The sequence below is a fragment of the Aythya ferina genome (genome assembly GCF_964211825.1).
Source record: "Aythya ferina genome assembly, chromosome: 11".
Lineage (NCBI taxonomy): Eukaryota > Metazoa > Chordata > Aves > Anseriformes > Anatidae > Aythya > Aythya ferina.
The window spans coordinates 14796043-14814071 of record NC_140307.1 but is presented as its reverse complement, the minus strand read 5'-3'; the positions used below and the strand labels follow the sequence as shown (position 1 = coordinate 14814071).

Here is an 18029-nt window from a genome sequence, read left to right as displayed (position 1 = left end):
AAGATAGGTTCATATGTTTATAGGGAACCTGCTTATTCAGTGCTCCTTCAGCTATCATAAAACATGTTGCTAAGACATGATAAATTCAGTTCTCAGTAACATATAAGCTACTGGGAAAATTTGACTCGTTTCAACACTGGGAAGATGTTTCATATTAAATGTTCTAGGGATAGGATGGTGAATCTTTTGCTATCCTACACTTTAGCTTCTTTAGCTACCAGTATAGAAAGGATGAGTCTTCTCTGGTTACAACTGTACAGCTAAGAAAATAACGTGCAGTCTCCCCAGATATGAAAAAATCATTCTCGGGCACAAATGTAGAAAGCAGAGGTGACTTATCATATCCAGTAGGCTAAAAAAACACTATTCCTTTCTACATGTGTCTTGAAGTCTTTTATAAGCATTGCAGTGAAGTATCTGTAGTCTTCGTGTAAATTCATTAGTCTTATTCCTTTCATTCCTGTAGATGAATGATATAAATGGTTTGGGCTGAAATTGAAGTGAGCGATTTTTGGAAGTAAAGTAGCATGATAATTTGTTTAAAAGAAGAGCTAAACTTGTGCCATCTGCTTTTGGCAGAAGTTGCCATAAATACTCTTAACGTGAATATAAACGTAACACTGATTGTGTTGGAAAAGCTGTGATGGTGAAGTCTGTTAAGCAGATTTGCACAATCCTTTGCCTGAAAAAGCTCATTCTAATGCAAAATAACATCCAAGTTCACCTTTTCCAGTACAGTTGACAGCAGTGAAAGAATAGCCTAACTTTGAACATCTATGTTGTTCATAGAGTTGAACAATAACCTTATCTGTTAGAGAACCTCTTTGAGCTATTTCCTGCTTCCTTTAGAGCATCTGTGCTTGGATACTTTGTCATAAAGGGTTAAAAAGGCTGGGTCAGCACCGTGGGTCTTCTGAGTATCCTTCTCCTTAGACCGCAAAATCTGTTCTGGTATGTTGTGTGTCCTTCAGCTCGAGCAGGAGCAGTTTTGCTTTGCTGTTGACTCGCTATACCTAGGTTGTGTCATCTGCTGTTGGAACTGTTATTGGGATGAAGAGGAGGCTTTACCCTTTTTTGTTACCATGGGTCCCTCAGGCCTACCTTGTATCCTGAGAAGCACCATGTCAGGAAGGAAGCACACAGTGCATGAAAGAAATGGTTCCTGATACAGAAACACTTCTCTAGTCTGAGGGTGCAATTTCAAGGAGGCTGGCTTAGATCAAACCAAGGTCAGTTGCTGTCTGTTCTTCCTCCTTTCCCCCTTGTACCAGTCCTAGTATTGACCTGACTGCTTGTTAGGGTGGAGATGGTTATGTCCCCCAGTTTTATGAGCTTCCAACTTGGATTGGTGAAACAAGTTGCTTCTGGAGTGTAATTATGATGCTGAAGTTTGCTTTAGTGTCTTCATGTGGGCTCAATTATGCATCATTGCTTTCCTGCAGCTGGCATCACTCAGTTTTTCTGTGTATATTATTATTCTAGTTTGTCTCCTTCCTCTGGGAAGGAAATAGTTATTTGAACAGAGTTTGGTTTCTTGTGTAATTGTTTTAAAGTAACTTGTAGAACGCAAACACTTATAATGGCCAGTTTTCCGTTCGTGTGTTTTTTGATACTTATTTTCATCTCTACTAATACTTCTGTGAGACTGACCGGAAGAGTGGATAGATTTAAAACAAATAAAACAGAAACAATAACCAAACTTAGTGGGAGCACATTTCCTACGGGGGACATTTATTCTTTCTTAGCCATCCCTATGTCTTGTATAATTTTTTAAAATAAAAATAAAATTCCTGATAATTGATTTTGTGTATCAATGTTATTTCACGTGACTTTTATTATCTATTTTTGTCTTCTAATTCCTTTCAAAAAACATAGCAAAGGACAAGAGAAGAGAAAATAAAGGTATTTTCAGCTGAAGAAAAGTTATCTGTTTTAAAGGTTTGAAGGTTGTCTTATTTTGTACATTTTAGCTAATTTGAATAAGGGGTGAAAAAACAACTCTCATATGTCATGTGTTGCTGTGGGTAAACTTTTTGCTACCTTGCTGACCTGGGCTGAGTTGTATGGGCATAGTAACAATGATGAACGTTCTTGACTCACAAACCTAAGCACAGGTTGTGTGAGAAGTGAAACAAGTAACTCCTTGTAACCCTCTATAGAACCATCCAGATGGCAGTCTGCTGCTGCTCTGAGTGTTGCTATGAGAATGTCTCTGTTTTTACTTCCATCACTTCTGGAGCTAGAACAATGGATGGGAAAAGGTTGGGAAGAGCAGACCTGAGATACCCATTTTGAGTGCTAATGCAATTGGCTCAGCAGTCTTCACAGTTACACTTCCATTTCTGTGTTAATGGTACTAATGGAAGTAATTTTTAAATAGCATTTGGTGATTTGTTAATTGAGGCGTTAACTGAGCTGACAAATGTGTTTCTTGTGCTAGGGGCCCCAGAGCTGAACACAGGGCTTCAGCTGGGGTCTCGTGAGAGCAAAGCAGACGGGGAGAATCCCTTCCCTTGCCCTGCTGGCCATGCTGCTTTTGGTGCAGCCCAGGTGTCCTGGTTTCAGTTAGAACAGAATTAATTTTCTTCCTAGTAGCTGGTAGAATGCTATGTTTTGGCTTAGGATGAGAAGAGTGCTGATAACACCCCGATGTTTTAATTGTTGCAGAGCAGTGCTTATACCAAGCCAAGGACGTTTCAGCTTCTTGCTCTGTCCTGCCGACGGACAGGCTGGGGGTGCAGCAAGAGCTGGGAGGGGACAGACCCAGGACAGGTGACCCAAACTGGCCAAAAGGGTGTTCCATATCATCTGACGTCATGCTAAACAATATATAGGGGTGGCTAGCCAGGGGGAGAAGGGCCAGACTGCTTGGGGTTAGGCTGGGCATTGATCAGGGGGTGGTGAGCAATTGCATTGTGCATCACTTGTTTGTACACATTATTATTAGTAGTACTATTATCATCATTGTTGATATTATTATTATTGTTGTTATTATTATTGTTATTATTATTATTGTTGTTCTTATCATTTTCCTGTCTTAATAAACTGTCTTTATCTCAACTCACAGGCTTCACTTTCCATTTCTCTCTCCCACCCTAGAGAGGGAGGGGGGAGGGTGAGCGAACGGCTGTGTGGTGTTTAGCTACCAGCTGGGTTAAACCACTACACCAGGATATGTTTGACTTTCTGGGCTGCAAGTGCACATTGGTGGTTCATGTTGAGTTTGTCATCAACCAGCACACCCAATTCCTTTTCCTTTGGGCTGCTCTCAATCCATTTTCTGCCCTGTATTTGTGTTCGGGATTGCCCTCATTCAGGTGCAGCACCTTGCACCGAGTTTTGTTGAACTTCATGTAGGCGCACCCCTCAAGCCTGTCTAGGTCCCTGTGGATGGCATCTCTTTCCTCCACCATGTCAATTGTGCCGTGCAGTGTGGTTGCTGGCAAACTTTCAGTACTGTTTACAGCCAACTGCTAATATTTGAATGTAGAAAGACTCCAAATACTTACTGTTCCCTGATCTGTGGTGGGCTTCAGCTGCGCAGGAGATGGCATTTCTGAGTGTTCACTGTTTAATTTTGTAGCATAATACATTCTCTGTCTTCATACAGAGTTTGTAGTTACCTGTTTGGGGCAGCCAAAACCACCTGAGCATGAAGGAATACTACAAGGGTATAGTGTGTCCACCGAGTGCTAGAACAGCACTGGCAGTCCTGCAGTGTCCCTCATTCTCATCCCATGGATTGATGGAGTCTTACAGTTGTGGTGCTATAACCTCAGAATTCAATATGGCATTTGATATTCAGGCAGTATTTCACCAACATCTCTGACAGCTTATCGGTATTTAACTAGACTATAGCTAAAAATTGTGTTAAACTGAAGTACTACATTTTCAGAATGCTATTCTTATAACTTGGAATTCAAACTGACCAAATGTGCAAGTTGAATGTTACAGGACAGTATCAGGAGTGTTACTGAGAGTCTCTGATGTTGGAAATGACAGCTGTTGTTTTTGTAAGCTTTTGTGTACCAAAAAAAACCACCACAAAAACAACAAACAACTCCAGGGTTGGAATACAATGTCTTTGCAGCACTGAATGCTTAAAGCAGGTTTTTCAAGTGGTTATGCCTACTGATATAGGTCTGAGAAAATAACCAGCAAGGAAAGTGTTTAAGAGTGGTTTTTGGCAGTCTAGAAGATTGTGCTGCAGTAGAAAGCCCAGTAATTCGTGCTGTTAGCTCTCAAATGTGTTAGGGAAAAGAACATAGTTTATCACTTACCACTTTATTTTTTAAGTAAATGTGAAGCTACAAATGCTAGTCCTGGTAGGTGATGAAAATATAAATTTTGTTCCATGACATGGAGGTGTAAAGTTTTTCTTGTGGTCTTTTCTTCTCTCTCTCTCTCTTTTTTTTTTTTTTTTTTTTTTTTTTTTCCTCCAGTGCTGGAAAGGGCTATCTCAAACTGTTGCACGTGATGCTGAGGTCCCTTAAAGTGAACTTGTACCTGATGTGTAATTAGCAAAGCACTCAAAGCAACTGAAAGATTGAGTAGAGGGAGGAATGTGCTTGTGTGAGCCAATTATACATGTGAATGAATGTGTGGACTGCTGTGAGGGACGGTGGCTATGATGCCACTCAGTCAAAGTGGTAGCTTTTGCTTTGTGCGGCTGAGCAACTGGTAAGCAACACTAACGGCTGCTTTGACATTTCTTGGCAACCTTGTGCCTGCACTGTTAGAAGGCTGGATGTGAAATGGTGGTGAGAAGGGAAAATATTTCTTAAAAACACTTCAACTGTTCAGTGTAAGATTTCTGGTAGTTGAGCTACTTAAAACCAACAAAACAACAGCAACGAAGTCCAACAAAACTACAGTTCTGTCTTAGTAAAATAAGGGAGGTAACTGCAGATATATAGGGCAAACAGTGGTTGGCTTAATTTATAACATCCTTTAAATGACAAGCCTTCTGTTGAGCCACTTCTTTTACGTGGGTATCTGTGCTTTCCAGTTTCTCTTAGGATGTGCCCCATGGCACAGCTCCTGTCATTCCCAGCTGTGCAAGTCATTGCCACCTGCTGCAGTACCTGTCTCAGTATGTGGCTGCATGATGGATGCAGGGGCTTGCATGGTACCAGTGAAGCTAAACAAGGTGCATGTAGTTATATTTCACTTAAAAATATGTATTCAGAAACATTTCCAAACTGAAAGGGAAGAAAGTTATTTACATTGGCCTCTGAACAGCATTGGAGTTATTTCATGTTGAGGGGAGTCATTCTAGCTTTATTTCTGTGATGTACAGGGGGGTTAAATGCAAAAGGCTGTAAATGAAGGCAGAATTAAGTCAGTGCCTGTCTGATACCGGACACATAATTGTAATGTTGCTTTGCAGAAGGTTGAGAGGTAGTATCTTTGTGGAAGCTATTCGTAGCGTGAGAATTTGCTGCTTAATATGCATTTGGGTTAGCTTTTTCAAGTTACTTCGTACCATAAACTGCTGCTGTAGTTGAATTCAAATATGTGAAAAAACATTGCTTGTGCCTTAATGTACTATGATGCTAGCTGACAAATGCATGAAAACAGAGGAAAGAATATGACTTAGCATCCAATGATAGATACTGAAGAGTAAATTTGACTCAATTAAAAAAAAAAAAAAAAGTTTGGTAGGTGTAAGGTAACTTCTGTCACATAACTTCAACAAAAATGCTGACTTGCTTTAGTGGCAACTGTACAGGCTGAGTGTCACACTGCCATCAGTACTTGTTCCTCCTGGAGGTAATGGAAGTCCCAGGCGTTGCCTTGCTTGTACTGAATGATGGTGAGTTATCCTGGCCTATACAGCAACCCCTCACGTGCTGCAGAAGTTACACTTAATTACAGACGTGGGCATCATCTGATGTATTTGCCAGGAAGGACCAAAGTGTTGTGTCAGTTAGTCAATACTTTTATCTTGGCACTTGCACAGGAATACTGGAAGAAAACAGGTTGTATCTTCTCTCTACTCCTAATTTTTGTAGAGTGCTGACTGGCAGTGAAAGCCAGGGCAGAGAGAATTTGCAAGGACAACACAAGGTGCATTCAGTGAAACTTGTGAAGCATCAAATACTTTCAGTCTTTCATAGTTGATATCAGTGCTTGTGACTTCTGCGGGAAATCACCTGTATTTGAGAACGTCTGTACAATACAATACAAAGCTGCTCTGTATGCAAAGGTATCACAGAAACAGTCTTGCTTCTAGAAGGCTGTTCTTATGTTGATTTGTGTTGTTTTAAAAACTTTCTTCATTCACTATATCATTAAGCTATCCATAAAAAAAGCCAAGCTTTGTAAAATGCCTTTAAATTGTTGATTTGGGTGTTACATGGAAGTAACTCTGAGCACATATGAACGTGATGTACATAAGCAAACCCCGTAGGATTTCTTGACATGAAAACAAGCCCATGTCCGTGCTTTTTGTATACCTCTGTTTAACATGAGCATAATGTGATTTGGTTAAGGTCTTCAACAACACTGTGGAGGCATGGAGTAAACTCAGCCCAGCTGTGGAGGCATGGAGTAAACTACAAGAAGTCTGAAACAAAACAGATTGCAGCATGGTTATCACAGTACAGAAACAGGCAATATTAAGCCATCAGCTTATGTTCTTGAGTAGCTAAAATCTGTTTCTTTTGGATCTCTTGGTATGGGGAGCGATGTGCCCTGTTGAGAGGGGTTGCCAATCCTGGGTGGCTGACAAGCGGTCGTTAACTCTATGGACCAAGTCAGTAATGCTTGGCACAGATTGGTTTGACAGTCCATTAATGTCTGACTCTTGCAATAGTTTCACACACAAGTCTGCTCATTCTTCCCTATGAATTTGAAATTGCTTGTTAAATCAGTTTTAGGTCAATTATTGTCTGCTTTGGGAATAGAATCTTACCTGTTGGTGTTCTCACCGATCATGAGTAACTTAGGAGGGAAGCACTGGTCTACCAACTTTTTCTTTTATTTGAAATCTCTGTTTACTGACTAGTACATCTGTGTTTACTGACTAGTGTAAATAGAGAAATTAGACTGAAGATAGGTGTGTGTTGCTATTGAATCTAAATTTTCCTATTGTATTAGCTGCTGGGTGGAAGCGTGTTTAGAACTCTCCTGCTCTGAGTTGATTCTATGGACACAAGATCATAAGCTGTTTTTGTTGTTGTTGTTGTTGTTGTTTTTTTTTTGTGGCTGGCGTTTTAGTAATGCAGAGGTAAGAGGCATCAATTGTAGGATGACTGAATATGGCATTTGAAGAAGCCACATCTATCAGTGTTAAACATCCACTGTTTGAAAATGGAGCCTTTACAAAAGTACCAACTCTTTTTTTTTTTTTTTTTTTTCCAAAAAAGGTGGAAATTGCTGTTACTGTGTTCAGAGAACATGTGGTGAGAAGGTGCTACATGTAAATTTATTCATCTCAGGAGTTTGTGCCTGGAATACTTGATAGTGATAGTTTAGTTGGTAATAGATATTTGTAGTGGAAGGGTGGGGGTGCAGTAGCTTGCAAGCACACACTTTTTCTGCAAGAAGCCCTTCATTCATTTAAATAGGAATCAAATATTGAAATTCTCATAAAAGGAATAATGTTTTAGTTTTTAACCATTCGTTTTTTTGGTGTCTTCTTCAAAACTATCCCTGCTTGCAGTCTTGTTATTTGTACCATTAAAAACTTATGGGATCCTTTTTTTCATTCTGCTTTCTTCAACACTCATTTTCACAAGTTGTACTGCAGCAGGTGTTACCTTAAGGTTTGATAACACAGAACTTTTTTTTTTTTTTTTTTTTTTTTTTAAATCCTGGAATCTTGTAAATGTTATTATTGATAATGACAATTCAGTGATCACAATTGAGTATTTTTGTAGTGATTATTGCAGCAATCACGGCATCTAGACTCTGTAAATTTCCCCTAGTTACTTATACAACAAAATTATTCTTTTTGTACATCTTGGAAATGAGTGATGCTGTTCGGAATACTACCCATGTCTCTAGCTTGATGTTTTATGGCTTTGGGATATGCGTGTTGACTAAAATGTATATGCTCTGGTAACTTTTGAATCTTTTTAGTGATTTTTTTTTTCCCATTTTTCAGCTTGAATAATTCTCATGAGTTACAGAACAACTTCAAGACAGTTCTGAGAAAGCTAAGGGGAAACAAATGTATAACATGTTTGGTTGTGATAAAACAGCGAGACGATATTGATAATGACTTATCTACAGTCATATGACAAGCAAGTGATACGAGGGTTAGGGATTTTTCTTAGATTAAACATGTATGCTTTTCGTTAATTTTTAATATGGTGAGAAGATTTTGTTGTTAGGGAGATACTCAGTTCTTAATAAGTGATGAAGTGGTAAAGGGCAAGACTATTTATACCTGTAGTCATACACCTATAAAATTTCACATTTTAAACAATGTATTTCCAGTAGCCTTCTGAATATTAAGCGTGGGATACTAGGATATGTTGAAGACTTTTAGAAAAACTTTTTCAAGTAGATAAAAATTTTTCCCCAAAGGTAAGTTTTTAACCAGTCCTATATTCACTGGAGAAAATGTCCCTTTGTTGAGTATTTAACATCAGAAATCTAACTCGTTTTTTTCTGATTTGTACATTGTTCTGTAGATTGTATGTATGTATCTCTCTAGAGAGTACATTAAGTGGGTGATGTGAAAAAAGACTTTCTGTTGGTCTTGCTGGTTTGTGTACAGCACTTCATGTGTTTAAGAAAGTAAGGTGAAAGAAAAGCCTGCTTGTTCTTGTTTGGTGTTTTCACTCATACGAGCAGCCCATCAGTGCTGTGCTCTAAGTATTTCCAGACACTGTAGGTTTGGTGGGAGAATATTTCACAAGTAGCCTGTGTATGTAGTGCTGCAGGACAGTGCTTGTGGGAGTTCAGGTGCCTGAGCTTTAGATCTGCTCTCAAAAATGTGAGGCTTTCAGAAGTGCTGCCATATGGTCAAGTGGTATGAGTGGGCAGTTAGATTATAATGAATGCAGTGCCCAAGTAGTGGTATTGCCCATGTACCAGGACTGCCTGGCTTTCATACAAGTAGTACTGGCATTACAAAGCAGCCAAGACAAACTATAGAATCATAGAATAAGGAATCATATCCAATGATTCTAGAATCATAGAATATAGGAAACATCTGTAGTGATGTTGAGGAAATTGTTGAATGTGAACAGCTATCACCTTGTTGAAAGGAGTCTGCTGAATAGTTTTCCACACATAATGATATTTCTTTCAGATCATTTTCAGTGCTGCCAGGCAGAAGGCTTTTGTGACCAGTGTCAGAATTTTAATACGTATCTTTATACAAGCTGACTGACTGATGGTATATCACAAGTTCATTGATTAAAGGAAGTGACACTGCTTCTAGGAGAGATGCTTCTGCTGATGTATACAATCAACTTGGTGGCAGAGAAGGAGCAAATACTGTCTCATTATTTGCATGAGTTGAGTATGGATGTGAGGAAGGATCCTGCCTGTCTTTTTTGCTGCATGAGGAAATAATACCAAATGTCAACTCAAATGATCTGTATGTTAATCTCTTGTTAGTGGTACTCTAGCAGAGAAGGCGCATGCAATTTTCAGTTACAACTGCAGATATTTAATTAGTATAGAAGTCAAAGTTTTAGGATTAATTTAGGCTTTATCTGTGTCACCCTATATTTCTGTTGCTAAACCATGCAGTCCACAAGTTTGTAGAAGGAAATAAGGTAAGGTTACAGTCTCAAGTTGGCAAGCATATGATAGTTTTAGTAAGGACTAAAGGGAAACTAGTTAACTAAAAGTAGATTGCAGTGTAGGTTTGCTTTGAATTCTCAATTATTTCTGGAGTGCCTTCAGCTTTGTTAGCTGAAATTATTATCTCCCTTATTTGTAAACCTCTGAGAGGAAATGACCTTAAGTTCATCTATCCTTGTCCATGAAATACCTTCTGCTGAGCCTTAAAACTGAAGAAAAGCTATGAATAAACTTAAGATTTTTTTAATCAAAGGGGAGAAGCTAATATCTTACATTACTTTCTTAGTTTTGTGATTACCCTGAGTAATTTGAGAATAGTTGAATCTGATCCCCTTCTGTATTGGAGGGGAAGCAGTTGGGCAATCATGCTGTGAATGACTGATGTCTTCTGAAATGGCCAGCTTTACTACACAGATGAGCAGCAGTGCTAGACTGAATAGTAATGACAGCTGCTATAGTTTCAAGACAAACAAATGACTTCATTTCCTAGATCTTTTTTTGTGAAAAGCTAACCACTTGTATGATAATCCTTGAGGCCTCAAACAGCATGTAGTAGTTCAGCATGTTCATTACTGAAACTGGGAGAAATGAAACCAATGAGGAGTAAAAGGTACACTACATATTGTGCATCTGCATGCATATATATAGTCGCGTGTATATTTGCATCACTGAATAACACAGTCAGTAGCTTCTAAGTTGTATTTGAATACTGCAAATTATTTATTTATTTATTTATTAAATTAATGAGCATGTTCCAAGTTCCAGAGGCAGGCACTGAAATCAGGAAAGTTCTTTGTTAGACCTATGTAATCTGGACATCAGCTACTTGAAAGGGAGGTGAGGTCCTAGAAATAGCACCTCAGTTGTAGACAGTGCATTTCTCCTCAAATTAATGCTTTAGTACCAATGTTCTAATATTCATGTAGATGGAAAGTATTTCTTATGATTACAGTGTTTATTCCTTTACTGGCTCTAGTGTAACTTCTCTGCTTAGTTTGCTTATGTTAAGTTTAAGCCTAGAAATGTTCATGTCAAATGTTTGAGTTGCATGAAAATAAAATACAGCCTTTTCAAAGTCCTGTAAAATATGGCATTTCTTAAGGGTACTTTGTTATAATTTGGACAAAACACCATAGTTTTTGACTATCTCAGTGTATGTGACCTTCAGACTCACAGATGTCAGTAAGGACAGATGACTGGTATTTAAGGGGAACTGGATTCACAAGCAACTTCTGAGTGCATGACGACTTGCAGGTTTGCTGTAGTGTTTTATCACAGTCACCTTGAAAACAATGATCGTTTTCCTACAAACAAGCATTGGGTGATATAAAGTAGTGACACTGCAGATGTTAAAATTATCATCTATCAGGAGTTTCTTTTTTCTATTCACATCTCCACTACGCACATTCTCAGGAGTGTTGACCAAACCCTGTAGTTTTCCAATTCCTGCTATAGGTTTGGATAGCAATTGCTGCTGTCAGGTCACTCTGGCTAAATTCTGCAATATGAACTGTGCTGGTTTGTTAATAAATTCACTTTGAAGGACTGGTGTATGGGTCATTTTACTGCCATATTTCAAGATTTTTATTTGTCATTGGGTTTGGTGTGCCTGTCATTTTGAAGAGCGCTGTCATAGCTTGATATTTGTTTTGCTAACCTTTTCACTTAGAATACTGAAACAATTTTTTTCCTCCCTATCCCTCTTTTTTTTTCCCAGCAGTACTGCATTGTGGGATAACATCAAGGTCTGTCTTGCTGCTGGACTGTTCTGTTGACCTGTTTCAGTATTCTGAGACCACAGACTGACACGAAGGAATCTGTAAGTATGATGGTATGGGGGAATACTTTGCTGCCACTTAAAGACATACATCCTATAAAGATAGTTAGTGTGATGTTGTTTATGAAACCTTGTAAAATAAGTGGTGAGTGGCAGCATTTGTTTTATACCATGTAGTTGTCTCTGATTTAGTGCGTGCAGTTGATCAATAAGCAAAGTTCAGGTATTGCTTTATTAAAATTCTGTTTTGTATTTTTAGCATTTAATGAAAATATTAGATGAAAAAGGAGAAAATTCTGTTAACAAAACCTCTCTTTGGTGTCTTACAATCTTAAGCAAAGCTAAAATAGGAGGAAGAAGACTATAGGGAAGCATGGTAACTTTAAAATAACCAAATACGGTAGTTTATTTGATAATCTGGAGTTACATACTAGGAATTTTAGGTTACAGGGGATAGTTGTATCCTTTTAACACAGCCTGTGCTGTATTGATTGGTGTGTTATTGCGAAGTAATGCTGCAAAACGGACTGTGACTACCATATTTGAGCACATAATCTGGAAGAAATGGCATGACCCACAGATGGAGAATGAAGATAATTGTTGCTGTTAGGGTTTAGCAGAAATACTGGAAAAGAAAAAAAAAAGTATGTCTCTCGAGAGATTCGTCAGCTGTTTGTTACTGGGAATGCCATACTAACCAATACATGGTATTTCAAGCAGCTGCCAGCCTATAATAGTTGGATTCTAGAGAAACCTTTAAACAAGAAAAAAGTGTTGTTGCAAGTATTTTATACTGTGGCAGTTCAGAAATAGGAAATACTAGATTATGTTTATCATCGACTCTGATTTCAGGAAGGAATATGAAAACACTTCAGTCAAAACGTGGTTTACATGTGACAGGAAACTGCAGTTCTTTTCCTGGCACTTGCAGAACATAGTCCCTTTGAGAGAATCTGTCTTCATCAGTTACACTACTCTGAAAATGACATTGCTTCATCAAGTAGCAGTGTTTTGAATTTCATTAATGAAGACTGGCATGATAACTCATCTTTCCAAGTGTTTTGTTTGAGACTATTTCCAGGCACAAGGGTTCTTAGGTGTAAATAAAACTGTCACTTTTTCCCCTGCTGTCACTCCTGTCTCCATTGACGTAACTTTCTTGTGTCAATACAGTTAATTCTTCATCAGCTTTGCTTATTTGAGTACTAGCTTCAGTTTGAGTTACTAACTTGATTATGAGGTATGACCTTCCAAATTTCAAGCTTTGTTTGGAATTTCATCACCTAAATATTGCTACAAGTACATACTACCATACTGACACTTAGTTCTCATTTTCTGGGCTGTGACCATTGATATGTTGTTGATCACAGCTATTGCAAGGAAGAATTGACCGTTTTATTACAGAGAATAGGAGCACATACTTAAAAGAGCTTCATGTTGGATAGCAGAAGTTAAAAACAAGTAGTGAATTTTGACTGGATCTTGCTTGTAATGAAGTTGATAGTTGCTATGTTATCCTTTTAGTTTGGATCAATATCTGTCTCATGCACATGTATGAACTCAGAACTCTGGCTCTTTTTCCTACAGAGCTATGAAGTCACAAATAAATTATTTGATTGAACTGCTCTGTAGTTCATTTTGCAGGTGGATGCTAAAATATCTTCACGTGTCGATGTTTATTGTGCAAATAGAAAATAACTCGGACAGTTTATTTTTAAATTGAAACCATGGGTTAAAACTCTTGACTCCTAGATACTCTGAACAGAAAGGCACTGAAAGTTTCCAGATTTTAAAACAATGAAAATACCACAGAAGAATGCAAATAGATTCTTCTATTTATAAGATATGCTAACTTTCTTGTGTTGTTACTTTTTTTTTTTTTCTTTTTTGAAAGCTTTAGGGAGGAGGTAAGAGTTATAAAGTGGCCAGTTCTACTGAGGAGGGCGTTATCCTCCTGACATACCCAAATATTAGGCAGCCAGCACCAAGCCAGGGATAAAGCTGCTGTTTAAGCAGAGCTTTCCAGGCTACCTTTTTTTCTTTGTTCATTTGTGTAGGCTGAACATGAGTGAAGTTTGTCATAACTGTAAGCTTGCTTGGTTATACGTAGGGTTTTTGTTACACTACTAGTCCAGCAGTGGTGGCAGCATCCTTGACTTCTTTTCAAAATAAATTCTAGGATCATTGCCAATGGTTTGTAGTTCAGCTTCTTCAGAGACTTAATACAGTGTCATGTTATGTATTTGTATACTGCTGGCAAGTATTATTTGTTGCAAGTATCACAGTTGGCTGGATGTTGTGATTACAAAATGCGATTTTTGGTTTAATATTTTTGTAATGGCTATCCTAACCAAGTGGATTAAAAGAGGTCTGGAGCTCAAAGTTAATTCTAAAGGTTTTTTATGAGGAATATTGAACCTTTCAGAACTGCTCTGAACTGCACTCTGAGATCCGAGCCAGTTGATACAGCATAATGAAGAAAAATTAAATATTACGGTCAAATTTTAGAAAGTGGCATCAATTTATTTATATATATGTATGTATAAATTTGAGGAAATGTAAAGCTTGTGAGAAATTGTGTAGATTGCTGTAAAGCTAAATGGGTATTCCTATGCTTTTTTCTTTTTTTTCCAGCAGTGGTGAAAGACTCCTCAGATATAGCCTTGAAGTTCAGGCTAAGGCATCGGTATTACTCAAAAACAAAACAATACTGTTTAAACAAGTATTAAGTATCATATATTTTAATTCGGCTTTGTGCACTTCCGTTCACATTCTTTGAACATCTTAGACCTTCATATATTTATAAGTAGGAGAGCCTGACATTTCTCTTGTGTTTATCCTATTTTAAAGAGGGCTGTTATTCCTTGTTGTAATGGTTCAAGTCCATATGCATACTGTATTTGAACAAGAAGTTGTGTGGGGCTAATGGGGTTAATTAGAGTGAGATGCTGACATGTATCAGGTATGAATTGATGCTTTCATTCTGGTAATGCTGCAGAGCCCTGTGTAACCTTTTGCTTTACAAACCACTGTAGCCGTTGTGAAAATGTGGAATGATCTTGGATCTTGTCTTCAGTGTCCACTGTAGCTTCTGTGTGTAGCACAATTAGCTTGTCACCTGCATGCTGTCAGCTTTGTCTTCGTGGCAGCCTGAATGGCCTGACTTGGCCTTTTTTGCCTGCTTGCTACAACAAGGCTTCTGAGGGACAACTTCATCAATCTTGAATTTCCTTTCTCTGACAATTGTAGTTTTTTAGTTACTTTACTTCTTTCCTCCATCTTCAAATCTTATAAGTTTTTTTTCCATTCTCAGAATATTTTTTCCTGTTGTTACTTGGAGTTAGTATTAATTAAAGGTATTCGGCACGTGTGTATAGTCAGTTGTTCTGATAACAACTAAGCATAGCTAGTATCTGCTTAATACTGTTAGCATTCATTTACCTACAACCAGGGTCTATTTCTGGTCACATCAAAATGAAGTTGGTACAACCAAGTATCTGAGCTCCAAGCTTGATCATAAAATTGGTGACTGTGCAGGAGTATTCAAGAGCTGGATGGAGGCTCTGGTGCTACAACAGCAAAAGGTGTAGCTCTGTGACTTGACTTGTGTAAGGCAATTGCACCAACAGCCACAAATTGTGGTTTGCTAGTTCAGCCTCCTGTGGCTGAGGTACTGTTCTCAAGCTTCATATCACCAAGTGGGAATGCCACTGACTGTCTTTTCAAAAGCACTGTCCAGAAGGAGAAATTGCTGCCAAACTCTTTCCAGTGTCTTTCCCGTTAGCCTACTGTTTTCTCCCCTTTGGCTTTCAGGTTCCATGTGTGTTACTGGTCCTCGTAAAGGCTGTATGTTTCCTTTGAGAGCAGTACTGTTATGCTTTCTGTATTCAGAGAATGATCCTGAACCACCCTCAGACTCTTGAGCTCCGCTCTGTTAGGCTGCTAAAGATTCCTTAGTTTGGGCACACAAAATGAGTACTGAGTTCTGATCTTCTTACATGGTTTGTGTGGTTTTTTGCCCTTTCAAGGGTGAAAGGCTGGGAAAGAAAGCTAAGCTGTGGCCTGTGAGTGGAGGTTATGGTGTGTCTATTTCTATATTCTCAACTTGCTTTGGAAAGGCTTTTCTCCACTAATGAGAACTATTCATCTCTTCCCATCTTAAATTGAGGAATGAGTTACAGGTACCTTTTGAAAGCTGTGATAAACAAGACACCAAAGTACTTCCCTGTAATGTATAAATTTTGTATGTATGTATGTCTTAACCTAGTCCACAAAGACTTCACATTTGGACTTGAATGTTTACTCTAACAGCTTTCATGAACACATGCGTTGCTTTTAGATTTAAATAGCTGTGTAATCTGAGATGAGAGCTGTAGTACAGCAGCTAAATATATCCTTGCAGCATAGTTGAGAAGTCCTGCATTCAGAAATTAAATTTGGCAAATAAGAAGGATTTTGTTCTTTTTACAGCTACAGCAAGAAAGCAGTCATCATTTATGTGGTCATATTACTTAGTTTCAATTTATTCATATGCTTGGCTGAGACAATATTAGGTGCGTAGATATCAGTATAGTAACATTAATGCGAAGCAAATCAATATAGACTTAATGGTAACGGTTAGATTGCAGTGGGTAAGCAAGTGTTTAAGTAATAAGGTGTCAGAGTGAATATAAATGGTTGTAGGTGGCTGACGTGTTTGTCTTAATGCCACTAGAAACATCAGTTGAGAAGATCTATTCCTTTTAATGAGAAAAATGGCTAAAGTTGTATTGAATCTTCCATATGGAAATGTGTTAGGTGAATGTTAATATGGGAATGCACGGTTAGTGTGGATTTCCATATAATTATTGCATAAAATGTTACCTGCTAATTAAGTAGTTCAATTTTGTTCAGTTGTAAGTAATGTGAAATGGGGAGGATCAAGTCATCTCTTAATGAAGCCTGAGTGGTCACAATTGAGTATTGTGGCTTTTACAGTGTTACAGAGAGAAACGGTGCTGATTTTTTAACACTTGAGCTGGTATTGTATTCCAGAAGTACAATAATTACCCGATTTCCTGGCAGCTGGATTGCGCTTGGATTTTGAACCATATCAGTTTTCATGTAGGATTCTCCTGAATGACGCTGAGCATGTTAAGCGTTGTACTGAGGAGAGAGAGAGAGAGAGAGAGAGAGAGAGAGAGAGAGAGAGGGAGACAGAAAGCAAGGAAGTTTTGCAGACTGAACTTTGCAAGTGATGCTCGTAAGAGCATATCACTACCATTAATGTCTTTAGGTAGTTAGGTAGCAAACTTCAAGTTTTATTGGTATTTTCTATATTGCAGGTGTGCTAGATATGAGGAATAAATTCTTTACCAGGAGGTGGTGAAACACTCAACAGGCTTCCTAGAGAGGCGGCTGGTGCCCCGTGCCTGTCAGCACTCAAGAAGTGTTTGGACAATGCCCTCATGAATAAGCTTTAACTTTTGGTTGTCCCTGAGGTGTTAAGGCAGTTGGACTCAGTCTTTGAAGGTCCATCTGTACTATTCTATTCTAATGAATGTACATTGCAAACCAACATCAGCAATTGGAAATGCATGTCAGGCCTTTTTTTTTTTTTTTTGGTTTTCCCAGGCAGTTCTAGCAAAGTTAGAGATGTATCTAGCGAGTAATGGGCCAGCATAAGTGACCTCATCTCTGTGAGACAGCAAATAAGAATGGAATAGGATGCCTGATTCTTACAACATTTGTGTAAGTTGGTCTTGGTTTTCCATTCAGTAATGAGTGTTTCAAATACTGCTATTTGCAGTTGAGGTTGTTTATCAGGTAGGCTAGAAATGTCCTCTTCTGTTTCTATGTCTTTGCAGAAAGGCCACAAGAGTGTTCTGGCCTGAGGTGATCTGCTGTGTAATGCAGCAGTTTCTGTTGTGTGCAAATTGAATATTAAGAGGCGTAAAACAGGTGATTTTTGATGCCTGACTTTATGATTAAATACAAAAGCTTTCTAGAGTGTGGAGGAGCTGTTTTGCTTTTCAAGATAGTAGGGAGAGTATATGTATATAGAAACTGTTTTTTTTTCCAGCACTTCTTCAAAAGCTAGCTTAAATACTGGCTCAGTGTAGTGGTAAGAGATGAGCACGAACATGAGCCTTGCTGAATTGTGCTGATGGTTGCTTAGGAGTGACTGGCTTTTCCTGACCTCAAAGACATGTTGCTTAGTCTGAAACTGGGCAAAACAAACCGTACTGGAGTCTTCGGTTAGAAGTGGTTAAACTGTGGCTTCAAACAGTACAGTTGTCAAATGACCTGCTCAGTAGAGGGCTGAATTTTAATTTTATTGTTTGTGAGTTCTGAGAGAAAAAGCTCTCTGGGTAAGTGTGTGATTTTTTGCAGCTTTGACTAGTGTCTGTGCTCTGATCACTAGAGTCAAGCTGGTAGCTGGGCTGTTACATTGGTTGACTTTCAGATCTGGAGGTTATACATCAGTTTCATTTATCATTAACTTGGG

The 18029-nt window shown here is 38.4% G+C and overlaps 1 protein-coding gene across 4 annotated transcripts in view; it reads left to right on the top strand.

Annotated features, from left to right (window-relative positions):
• The window catches only part of TLN2 (talin 2), a 222685-nt gene that overhangs the window by 69184 nt on the left and 135472 nt on the right, over positions 1 to 18029 (top strand). For 3 of the 4 annotated variants that reach the window (XM_084531652.1, XM_084531655.1, XM_084531653.1), the window contains one exon: positions 11486 to 11584. The gene's annotated coding sequence lies outside the window, so the exon portion shown is untranslated. Of the gene's footprint in view, positions 1 to 11482; positions 11585 to 18029 lie in introns of all 4 variants that reach the window. The other variant, XM_084531654.1, reaches the window with a different exon arrangement.